Source organism: Anoplopoma fimbria, chromosome 13, assembly GCF_027596085.1.
Source record: "Anoplopoma fimbria isolate UVic2021 breed Golden Eagle Sablefish chromosome 13, Afim_UVic_2022, whole genome shotgun sequence".
NCBI classification, from domain to species: domain Eukaryota; kingdom Metazoa; phylum Chordata; class Actinopteri; order Perciformes; family Anoplopomatidae; genus Anoplopoma; species Anoplopoma fimbria.
Window position 1 is genome coordinate 5,639,980 of NC_072461.1, and position 9,695 is coordinate 5,649,674.

The window sequence follows — 9,695 nt, forward strand, 5'->3', positions numbered from 1 at the left end:
GATTGGCCATAAATCAAAGGTCTACATACTCTAATACATCTTGCAACGCCTAACCAGTGTGAAAAGAAATTAAAATGACAACATTTAATCAAATAAAGGTGCCATTCAGTTCCTGACAAAGAAAATGACATTCAGTTATTACTGTGAGTCTAAAAAAGCCAGTTCTTTTAGCTCGCACATAGCTCCAGTAAATATGCATCCCGGAGGACCAAAACTCTCCATTTAATAGTCATGATAGGGTAGACGTATCCAGACTGAAATGGAATGCATGCTCAGATATACCTTTAAAAATGTCACCCAGATTTATAAAAATAAGACATCTCAAGTTTGTTTGCATAGCTGCCAGATGAAAGGTAATGAATGAGAATCATCATTACATCTAAGAAAATATGAAAATATAACCCAGGCCCAGGCTTGACTGTAAAAATAATGAAAGAAAGATTTACGGTAGAGAACGATTAATCAAAATCATCTTTTGGGCAATAGCTGTGCTCTAAAGACAAAGAATATTTGTTTTAAGCAGGTTGAACCAACACTGATTATCAAGTTATTGCAAAACTGAATATCAGCGTGTTTGGATAAGCGAGACAGACGTCTACACCTACTAGACTCCAGTCTGATGGAGAAGTTTACAAGTCAGTCTTTGTTTATGCCATATGTTCTCAAACAAAATAATCCTATCTGTTTGACCTGACCTCAACAGTGAACGGGTACAAAATAAGGTACACCGTGACAAGAATGAGCATCAAAGAGAAGATTAAAGAGAAAAATACTGTCACAAACTCCAACATTAATATTAATGGGGTACAACAGCTCAGCTCACCTGCAGGTCAACATTTTATCAACTGAGTGGAATAAAAAAAACAGAATCAATCTACTCCATATCTGATCTGAGGTATGTGTGAAGCAGTAAATGCCACTGTGGGTGTCAGCTTACACTCAGCCTTCAGGTATCAAAAGCAGGCGTGTTGTGGCGAGAGCCAGGCGGTGTGCCAGACAGTTGGTTGTTTCTGAAAGGATCAGTTAGGGGGATTACTGCCTAAATCCCTTCTTTCACCGAGTTCCTACAATCTGTCATTTCTCTGACTGCTTCACAATAGCCAATGAAAACACTGACAGGTAGGGTGACTCGAGAAAAGAAGTGGACTGCAGTGGAAACACATGTAGATGTAGATTGATCCTTCATGTTTTCCCTCGCTCTGCCTGTTTTGTTGAAACACACTCATTCTCATATACTGTATGTGAAACCTTGCATAGATGAGAGAAAGGTGTTGTTTTGAAAACGAAGATGTGATGTATTCTGATGACTTCAGATTCCAGTCTGTCAGCTTATTCACACAAAGCTATGGACAAACTGACATGACATTATTGACTTATAAAGGTTAAGTCTGTATACAACAACTGTTCCAAAGTACGATGATGTTTTTCTTCTTTCCTTCAATAAAGGCTATTCTAAAATAAAAAAATATAACTCAAACAGTAAATGTTTTATGTAATGTATTTATAACCATTATTCCCCCAAATACACCTACATTTTGAATTTGTTTTCCAGTCCAGTAAAAGCGAAAGTGACCCTCGACCAATTTTAAACAACAACTAAATATTTTGGGAACCGTTTTTTCTCTTGGCCCTTTAGAGTCTCAACCATGGAGACTAACCTTGTCTATCTTTTTTTGAGTTTGAAGACTAGCTTTGCTCAAGCAACAAGACTATTTATTCCAGCTTGTTATGGGCAATATTGTGCACCTGACATTGAAACAGAAACCTGTTCCTCTTTAAATTTCCACATATTTTGATGCTAAGCTTCCAATGTATTTTACTAAAGATTGTTGTTCTATTCTTATCTAACTGTTTCCTAGAGGTGTCTTTGTCTCGTTCTGCCCGCTCAGCCAGTGTTGTTGAACGATTGTGCAGCGTTTGTTTCTAAATGGACAAAACAAAGCCTTCTTATAAAATAACACTATTTGGAATGAAGAATTTCTACAACCTCAAACAATGAGAGATCATTCAAAAATAAAGAGTGGTCCTCTCAGCCATCTGACTCTAACAAATCATCTCTTGTGGCAGGCGATTCCTGATGGGTGGGGGATTCTAAGTCACTGCATTCATAATATTATGATGAATAACTCAATACTAAATTTGACATGGCCTCTATTCTGATCTCACACCATTCTACCAGCCAACATACCACCCACCCGTCACCATCTGCAGAGCTATGCAGTAAAACAGTACTGCCATAGAGGTTTTAGTAAATCCTAGAAAACCATTAAAAGAAAACACATGATCAAATTCATGTGAGTCCGTAAATAGCCAAATGTCTGAACAGAAGATTGATTCATACTTATGGGAGAAGTGGCAATCACTCAGCAAGCCTGGCCTTTTTACCCTGCACTCACACATCACTGCTCTGAGTCTCTTCTGTTTGCTGGTCTCCCACACTCAGACACACAGGAACACACACATGCTCCCCATCCCCACTGTAAAAGCGCTCAGCCGCAATCACGTAAAAAAAGTGCATGTCTACCTGGCAGTGTGCCTGATGTCTAATATCCACGCCTTCCAAACACTACACCAGCACTGATCCAAACTTAAATGAAGTCTGACGCAGGGAGAGACCGCCGTGTAGCACACCATGTAAAACGTTATAGTTTAGCTCCAGCTGTCATTTTTTGGTTCACTCTAACCGTTCTCCTTGTGTGAAAAAAAAGCTTTAAGAACACACTATACACTACCTGCTCAGCACCAAACAACAGACAGACCCAGTTAGTGAACTGGTGAACATAGTGGAGCATTTAGCAGCTAATTATCTAACTTTATTAGAATGGTCATATACATACTGGAACGTACATGAAATCTGAACTCTGCATTTAACCGATCCTAGGCAGTTAAGAGCTGTGGGCTGCTGTAATGTAGATAGCAGGAGCCAGGGATAAAGGCCCAACCTTGTAGTCTTCCCGCTGAGCTAAAACCGCCCCACATGTAACAGGTATCCTTATCCAGGGCAGATGGTAAATTTAGAGCCAGATATGTCCTTCAAGAGTGTGTAGAGACCAAAAACAGAGCTAAAAAAGAGAGAATAATGGACTTACAGTAATCAGGTGGGAAGAAACAAGACTCTAAATGACTTGCTTACAACTTCGTCATATCAACATTAATGTTGATATGGAAGGATGGAGCTGTATGATCAAACACACACAAAGGGAGAGCGACTTCATTCTCTGCTCAGGAAGACATAACTCCACTATATCTTAACATAGCAAATAGTTGTTTGCTGCTATATTAATGCTCTGAATCCTGTATAGAGAACCTATAAATAGACAAACAATAAATCAATTAATAGAAAAACATCTATTTGCAACAGAGGAGAGAACGCAACTTTATTAATAACACTCTGTGAACAATCAAGTAAAATAAGAGGTAATAAGAGAAACTTAACACAAATTCTTATTGAAGGTGGAATATGTTGAAGATGCCCCGAAGAGAGGCGTCTTCAACATAACTTCATTTAACTTGCATTTCTAATTTAAATTGCACTGGGTATGCTTACACGTACACACACAATTCTCAGAGCGAAGTTGCACACAGAGTCAAGATTGTTCATGTTTTTGTGTTGTTTTTTTAAAATGAAAAACATTCCCAGGTCAATTTATGATGGCAATATCGACGCCAGCCTCACAAAACATGAAGGTTTAATTCTCTTAGGTAAACTCCTGCCAACTCCAATAAAATCCAGGCAACCAAATTGTAGTCTGACCTCAGCTGAACTTTTTCCCTCTACTCAAACCTTATTACATAGATACTGTTTCCAGTGCAGATGGTAGATGAAGTCTCTGAAAATGTTAACCATTGAATATCCTCATTTACATTAGGTCACGGGTCCAACCCCTTCAGTTATTACATACCCTGTCTGTACAATATGTTGCTTTAAGTTTTCTGTAAGATGTTGTGATTGAAAATATCCCTATTTATTCTGCGACCTAATGACAGTCTGCAAAGGGACTCACCAAAAGTGTCTCCTGTCAGTCAGTTTCTGCAGACCACCCCTGCTGGCTACACCTGCCAGAAACTGTCGACTGTGTCTGCAGAAGTTTGATTGACATGCTGACGTCGGTGACTGACGTGATGTGTTTCCCAAGAAAACAACCCCAGAGGTGTGAAGTACAGTACGGAGTCATGAACAGGTTAGAGCTGTGCCTGTGTGTGTGTGCATGTGTGCGTAGGGTCATTGCAGCCAGAGTTTTAGGAGGTGTTTGAGATAGAGAACAGCAGTTTGAAGGATATGACTCATTACTGGCTCTATGGGCCCTTCAGTATACACCTTGTCTACCTGGAGACTCAAAACAAGGAACAAATGTATTTACCTGTCTGGTTACTAAGTCTTTTCCGCCTGTCCGCCCTGGAACGTTTTTCACCTTGCAGGATGTTGGGTTAAAATGTGTAGTGTGCTAAATCAACTTAAGTTTGGACAAAAAGTAGAAACAATTTCTCTTCATTTGTTTCTTACAAACAGATGTCTTTGATAATCAATATTATCATTTATTTTGGATTTTAAATGGTTGTCCTGTTAAGTTAAATGAGCTGTGACGAAGGGCCTTTACTTGTAAAATAACACTTTGATGGATGGACTTTCATGCCTGGAAGATCAAACTATTTGAAACCTGAAGCCCACCAGCATTATCTCACCGGTCAATAAATCTCTGCTCTTATTGTGTCCTCTTCTCTTCTTTTGTTTCACAAAAACAACAAACACACTCCACACCATAGCAAAGCGCACCCACCATTACATTACATTACAGTCATTTAGCAGACGCTTTTATCCAAAGCGACTTACAATCAGTAGTATATTACATATCATTCACCCATTCACACACTGATGACAGGCTACCATGCAAGGTGCCACCATCAGACTCTAACTAACATTCATGCAACATCCAGTCCACACCGATGGCAAGCCTTCGGGAGCAACTTGGGGTTAAGTGTCTTGCCCAAGGACACATCGACTGCCGAAGCCGGGTATCGAACCACCGACCCTCTGAACTACCTTGCTCTCCACTACGCCACAGCCACCATGAAATCACATGCTCCTCCTGAGTAAATGTGGGGAATCAAGCTCTCGTGTCTCAAATCAGTGAGAAAGTAAAATGTTTTCCGACCGAAAATTGCACCTTTTGAACTTCAGCTCAGGAAGTTCAAGTTGTCTCCTCAACAGCAACATTACGTCAGTGAGTTGGAGTCAAAGTATATGGAAATAACTCCCATTTGTGTGTAAGTGCCTTTTTAAAAGTGAACATTAAGTACAACACTGACCTTTATAACTGAGGACTGTAAACTTTTTAAGGATTGCTTCTTTGGTTTCAAAACATAGATGCACCAAGCTGCTGCCACGGAGCCCTTTGATTATTCCATACAGTAGACACACTGATGGCTCTTTTATAACATCCAATATGTGAGACCCTTCCTACCTGCAACCCAGTCAGACTGAAATCCCTAAAGAATGTGAGGAAAGAGACCAGAGAGAAGTAAAATCTAAATATGTCTCCTAAGTTGGTGATGCAATAAATCATTACAAAAAAAGCAAAACTGAGGGAAATTATTGTTTTTGATAGCGATCATTGCTATGACGTTTTTGTGGCTCTTTCTAGAAATCACTTAGCAGATGAACAGCAGCTATGTTTACAAAGACAGATTCATTTGATTATGGTCAAGAATCAGAGATAAATTTGTTTACATGTTTTTTGTGAAAGAATAACACTGTTCCTTTCTGTTCCTTAAATTAGAATGTGCCAGTACCGGTAACTGAATCAGTAAATCAGCAGCCTGTCCACGGCCTGAACATGTTGCTGTTATAAGAAGTGGTATTCTGTTTGGTACAGTATGAATTAAAGACTACCGTATTTTCCGCACTATAAGGCGCACTTAAAAGCCTTTAATTTTCTCAAAAAACGACAGTGCGCCTTATAATCCGGAGCGCCTTATATATGGATTAATTCTGGTTGTGTTTACTGACCTCGAAGCGGTTTTGTGTGGTACACGGCGCTCTGTCAACATGTTTTAGTACGACTTTGGTAAACTACAAAGCCGCACCGCTTGCAGCATCACGGCCACCGTAGTCAGGAGCGTCGCGGAGTAATACATACTGTGCTTCACCATAACATTACAGTGTGTGTGTATAAGGACCCCAACATGGCACCTCAAGAGACACGCTTACGACGCGGACTTCAAACTCAAGGCTGTCAGTCACGCAGTAGAACATGGGAATAGAGCAGCTGCGAGAGAATTCAACATTAATGAATCAATGGTACGGAAGTGGAGGAAGTTTGACTGACTGACTGTTTTGTTTCGCTTAATGCGCCTTATAGTCCGGTGCGCCTTATATATGAAAAAGATCGAAAATAGACCATTCATTGACAGTGCGCCTTATAATCCAGTGCGCCCTATAGTGCGGAAAATACGGTAATTTGTTTATGACACACAATGTTTGAATAAAAAAGAAAAATATATCAAATGTATACTGAGGCGGACCTCATTGCTTTGAAATTCAACTGTTGCCATCGTATTTGACATTGAAATCAGTATGCGATCACATCGTGGAAATCTTTGTTTTTGCTTTAATATATGTATATATACACATTACCAAATAGCACATAAATTAGGATTGGTAATCCCACTTATTAATTATCTATCAACATTAATAACAATAATTATTCTCAGACAGAGTTGTGGGTAGGGTGTCTGTGTGTGGGGTTCGCAGCGGAGTTGTCTCGAGCACTGAAACAGAGTATCAATAGACACACAGTCTCAACGAGACCGGTCTCTTCTTTTACATGCTAGCATAGGCTACAGCAGTAGACTCCTATGCGGAAACCCGCGTTACTGTCACATCCGTTTTGGCGCCGCCTAGAGGACCCGTGTCGGATTTCAAAACGCGCCATAACGTTTGAAAGCCTATCACCAAGAGCCGAGACGATCATATCATTTGAGATTTTCTTTGCTGGAACACGGTTGCGTAAGTATGATTTATTATTGATTTATTATTATTATTTGATTTATTTGTTGATATATTGTGGATCCTGAGCGGACCCGTGTCGGACCCGTGTCTGATCCGCGAACGCGGACGCGCCAACACGTTGAAAGCCTATAAAGAGCAGATCATTCAGTTGAGACTTTCTTTCTTTGCTGGAACACGGTTGCGTTACGTAAGCATGATTTATTATTGATTTTGATTTATGTAGGCCTAATTATTTATTGATAGGCCTATATTGCGACATTCACAGTAAACATTGGCCTTTGTGTTTTTGTAATCATCATTTAGACTACGTATGATTGTAATGACGTTGTTTGATATTAGGACTAGCAGTAGGCCTAAATAATTTTTCAGTTAGGCTATCATTTTTTGCACCAGGCTATTGTTAGCTGAGAGGCGATAATCATGTCAGTCTGTAGCCTAGGCTGACCAAACGTCCTCTTTTCCCCGGACATGTCCACTTTTTACGTCCCGTCCGGGGCGTCCGGGTTTTTTTTATTAATTGATGATAATGTCCGGTTTTCCTTCTGTGCGTGTATATGTGTGTATATGTGTGTGCCCCCCCTCTCCCGGTTGTCATTGTGGGTTAGCGTTATTACAGTAGAAGACGTCGTATGACGTACAGACGTTAATCAGGACGTACGACCAGACGCGGCAGCGTCAACAATCTAGAGGCGGCAAAAAGGAAAGAAAAGAAGACCAGCGGTCATAAATGGTATGTTGTGTATATGAACTTATTTATTTTGTGTGAATTGGCAGTAGACTTGGACGTTAGGTCTGAATTGAAGACCTAACGTAACGTTATAAAAGTCAGTGGACGTTAACATTATGACAATGTTTTCATATCTGTCATTAGTGACGCTGTAACGTTAACGTTAGCATGAGATTACCAGGTGATGACATTGTATGTGGCCCTGTTTTGGAAGAGGGGGAGGTGGAAGACTGCTTTGGTAACATGTGATTTTCCTGTAGGCATAGGAACATGAGACTCTGTTAAAAATAATAATAATCAATGGTTGATAGTTGTGTGTGTTAGGCTAACTTCTGTATTTTGTGTCGGGCTGTGTGGGTAACTAATGACTGTAGTAGTTATAAATGCAGACCATCTGATTAGCTGATGCCCTGAGTCATGTATAATATTAATATACTCATATGTTATGACTTGGTAATTATTATTAATTACATCTTGAATGATATTTACTAGCTACTGGTCTGGCAGCTGTCTTTGCACATGGCACTTAACTTTGAAAGAGAGCTATTATTTTACTAGTTCATTTTTCTAACACAGAAGAGACATTATTTCTATCATTATTTTATTCCAGAGATTTTACATTTATTTTACATTTATATATATATATTATATTATATTATATATAAAATTTGCCATTTTAATCACTGTTATGCTACTGTATGGAACTTGGTCCCCATCTTCTATTTTGTGTTTTCTGCAGCATCTGGATTTGACTGTTGCCCGTTCTGGATTTGACTGTTGCTACAATTTCCTCTGCTGGGTTCGCTTGATCAAGTAAGATACTTTCTGGTTTCTTAAAATGTAATGTTGCTTACACATTTTCTAGCAGTTGGAGCATTTCCTGCAGAAAATGCAGTTAAATGGCTTAAATCAAGTGAAGGGATTCGGTTCAAACAACTAATGGGTATTCGCGCCAGTTTCTGATTTCTTATGCTACTGTATAGAACTTGGTCCCCATCTTCTATTTTGTGTGTTCTGCAGCATCTGGATTTGACTGTTGCCCGTTCTGGATTTGACTGTTGCTACAATTTCCTCTGCTGGGTTCGCTTGATCAAGTAAGATACTTTCTGGTTTCTTAAAATGTAATGTTGCTTATACATTTTCTAGCAGTTGGAGCAGTTGGCCACAGAACAAATAATGATACTACTACTGCTACTACTACTAATAATAACTACACAATGCATTTCCTGCAGAAAATGGCACATTTCTATGTTCTTGTCTAGTTTGTAGCAATGAAACAGACAACACCACCATTCAACAATGTGTTTATTTAAATACAACATTAGAAACAATGATTAATGATACATTTTACTTTCTTTTCTTTTTTTCTGAAATGTCTTTTAGAACAAAAATGAATAGAAAGACTGTGCCTGTCTCCTTATCAGCCTTAAGACGAAGGACACGTGCAGACGTTCAAAAAAGGCTTAATCAAATTAGGACAGACATGACTGACATGACAGGAATAGGGGCAGATGACAGAGTTCTTTCTGAGAACACTGCCCAACCCTCTTCAGGTGCACATGCAATGCCAGAGGTGCAAGTTCTTACTGAAGAGGACATGGAATTTGAGGCAGATTTTGATGATGTGCATTGGGATGGATGTGATGGGGATGGGACATCAGGTTCAGATTCTGAAAATGATGATGACCCAACATCACTTTCTGATAACATTGCCAACTGGGCAGTGAGTTTTGGCATTTCCATGGTTGCCCTGACTGCACTGTTGAGTATACTCCATATAACCCATCCCAATCTGCCGAAGGATGGTAGGACCCTTCTCAAGACAAAAATGCATTATGCTATTCAGGAGAAGGCTGGGGGGAACTACCATCACTTTGGCATCCTTTCCTCCTTGAAGTCCACCCTAAGCAAATATGCCAAAACACTGGCAGAGGGCATGTTTCTGGTGGGGGATAAAGT

The 9,695-nt window shown here is 39.6% G+C and overlaps 1 long non-coding RNA gene across 2 annotated transcripts; it reads left to right on the forward strand.

Moving 5' to 3' along the window:
- The first annotated feature begins 7,135 nt into the window (after nt 1–7,135).
- On the forward strand, nt 7,136–9,335 carry LOC129101756 (uncharacterized). Of its 2 annotated transcripts, none has more exons than XR_008531695.1 (4): nt 7,136–7,196; nt 8,476–8,549; nt 8,757–8,830; nt 9,120–9,335. It is a non-coding gene; the product is annotated as an uncharacterized LOC129101756 (long non-coding RNA). The 2 variants fall into 2 exon arrangements; XR_008531696.1 differs by lacking the exon at nt 7,136–7,196 and adding an exon at nt 7,633–7,739.
- The last annotated feature ends 360 nt before the right edge of the window (nt 9,336–9,695 follow it).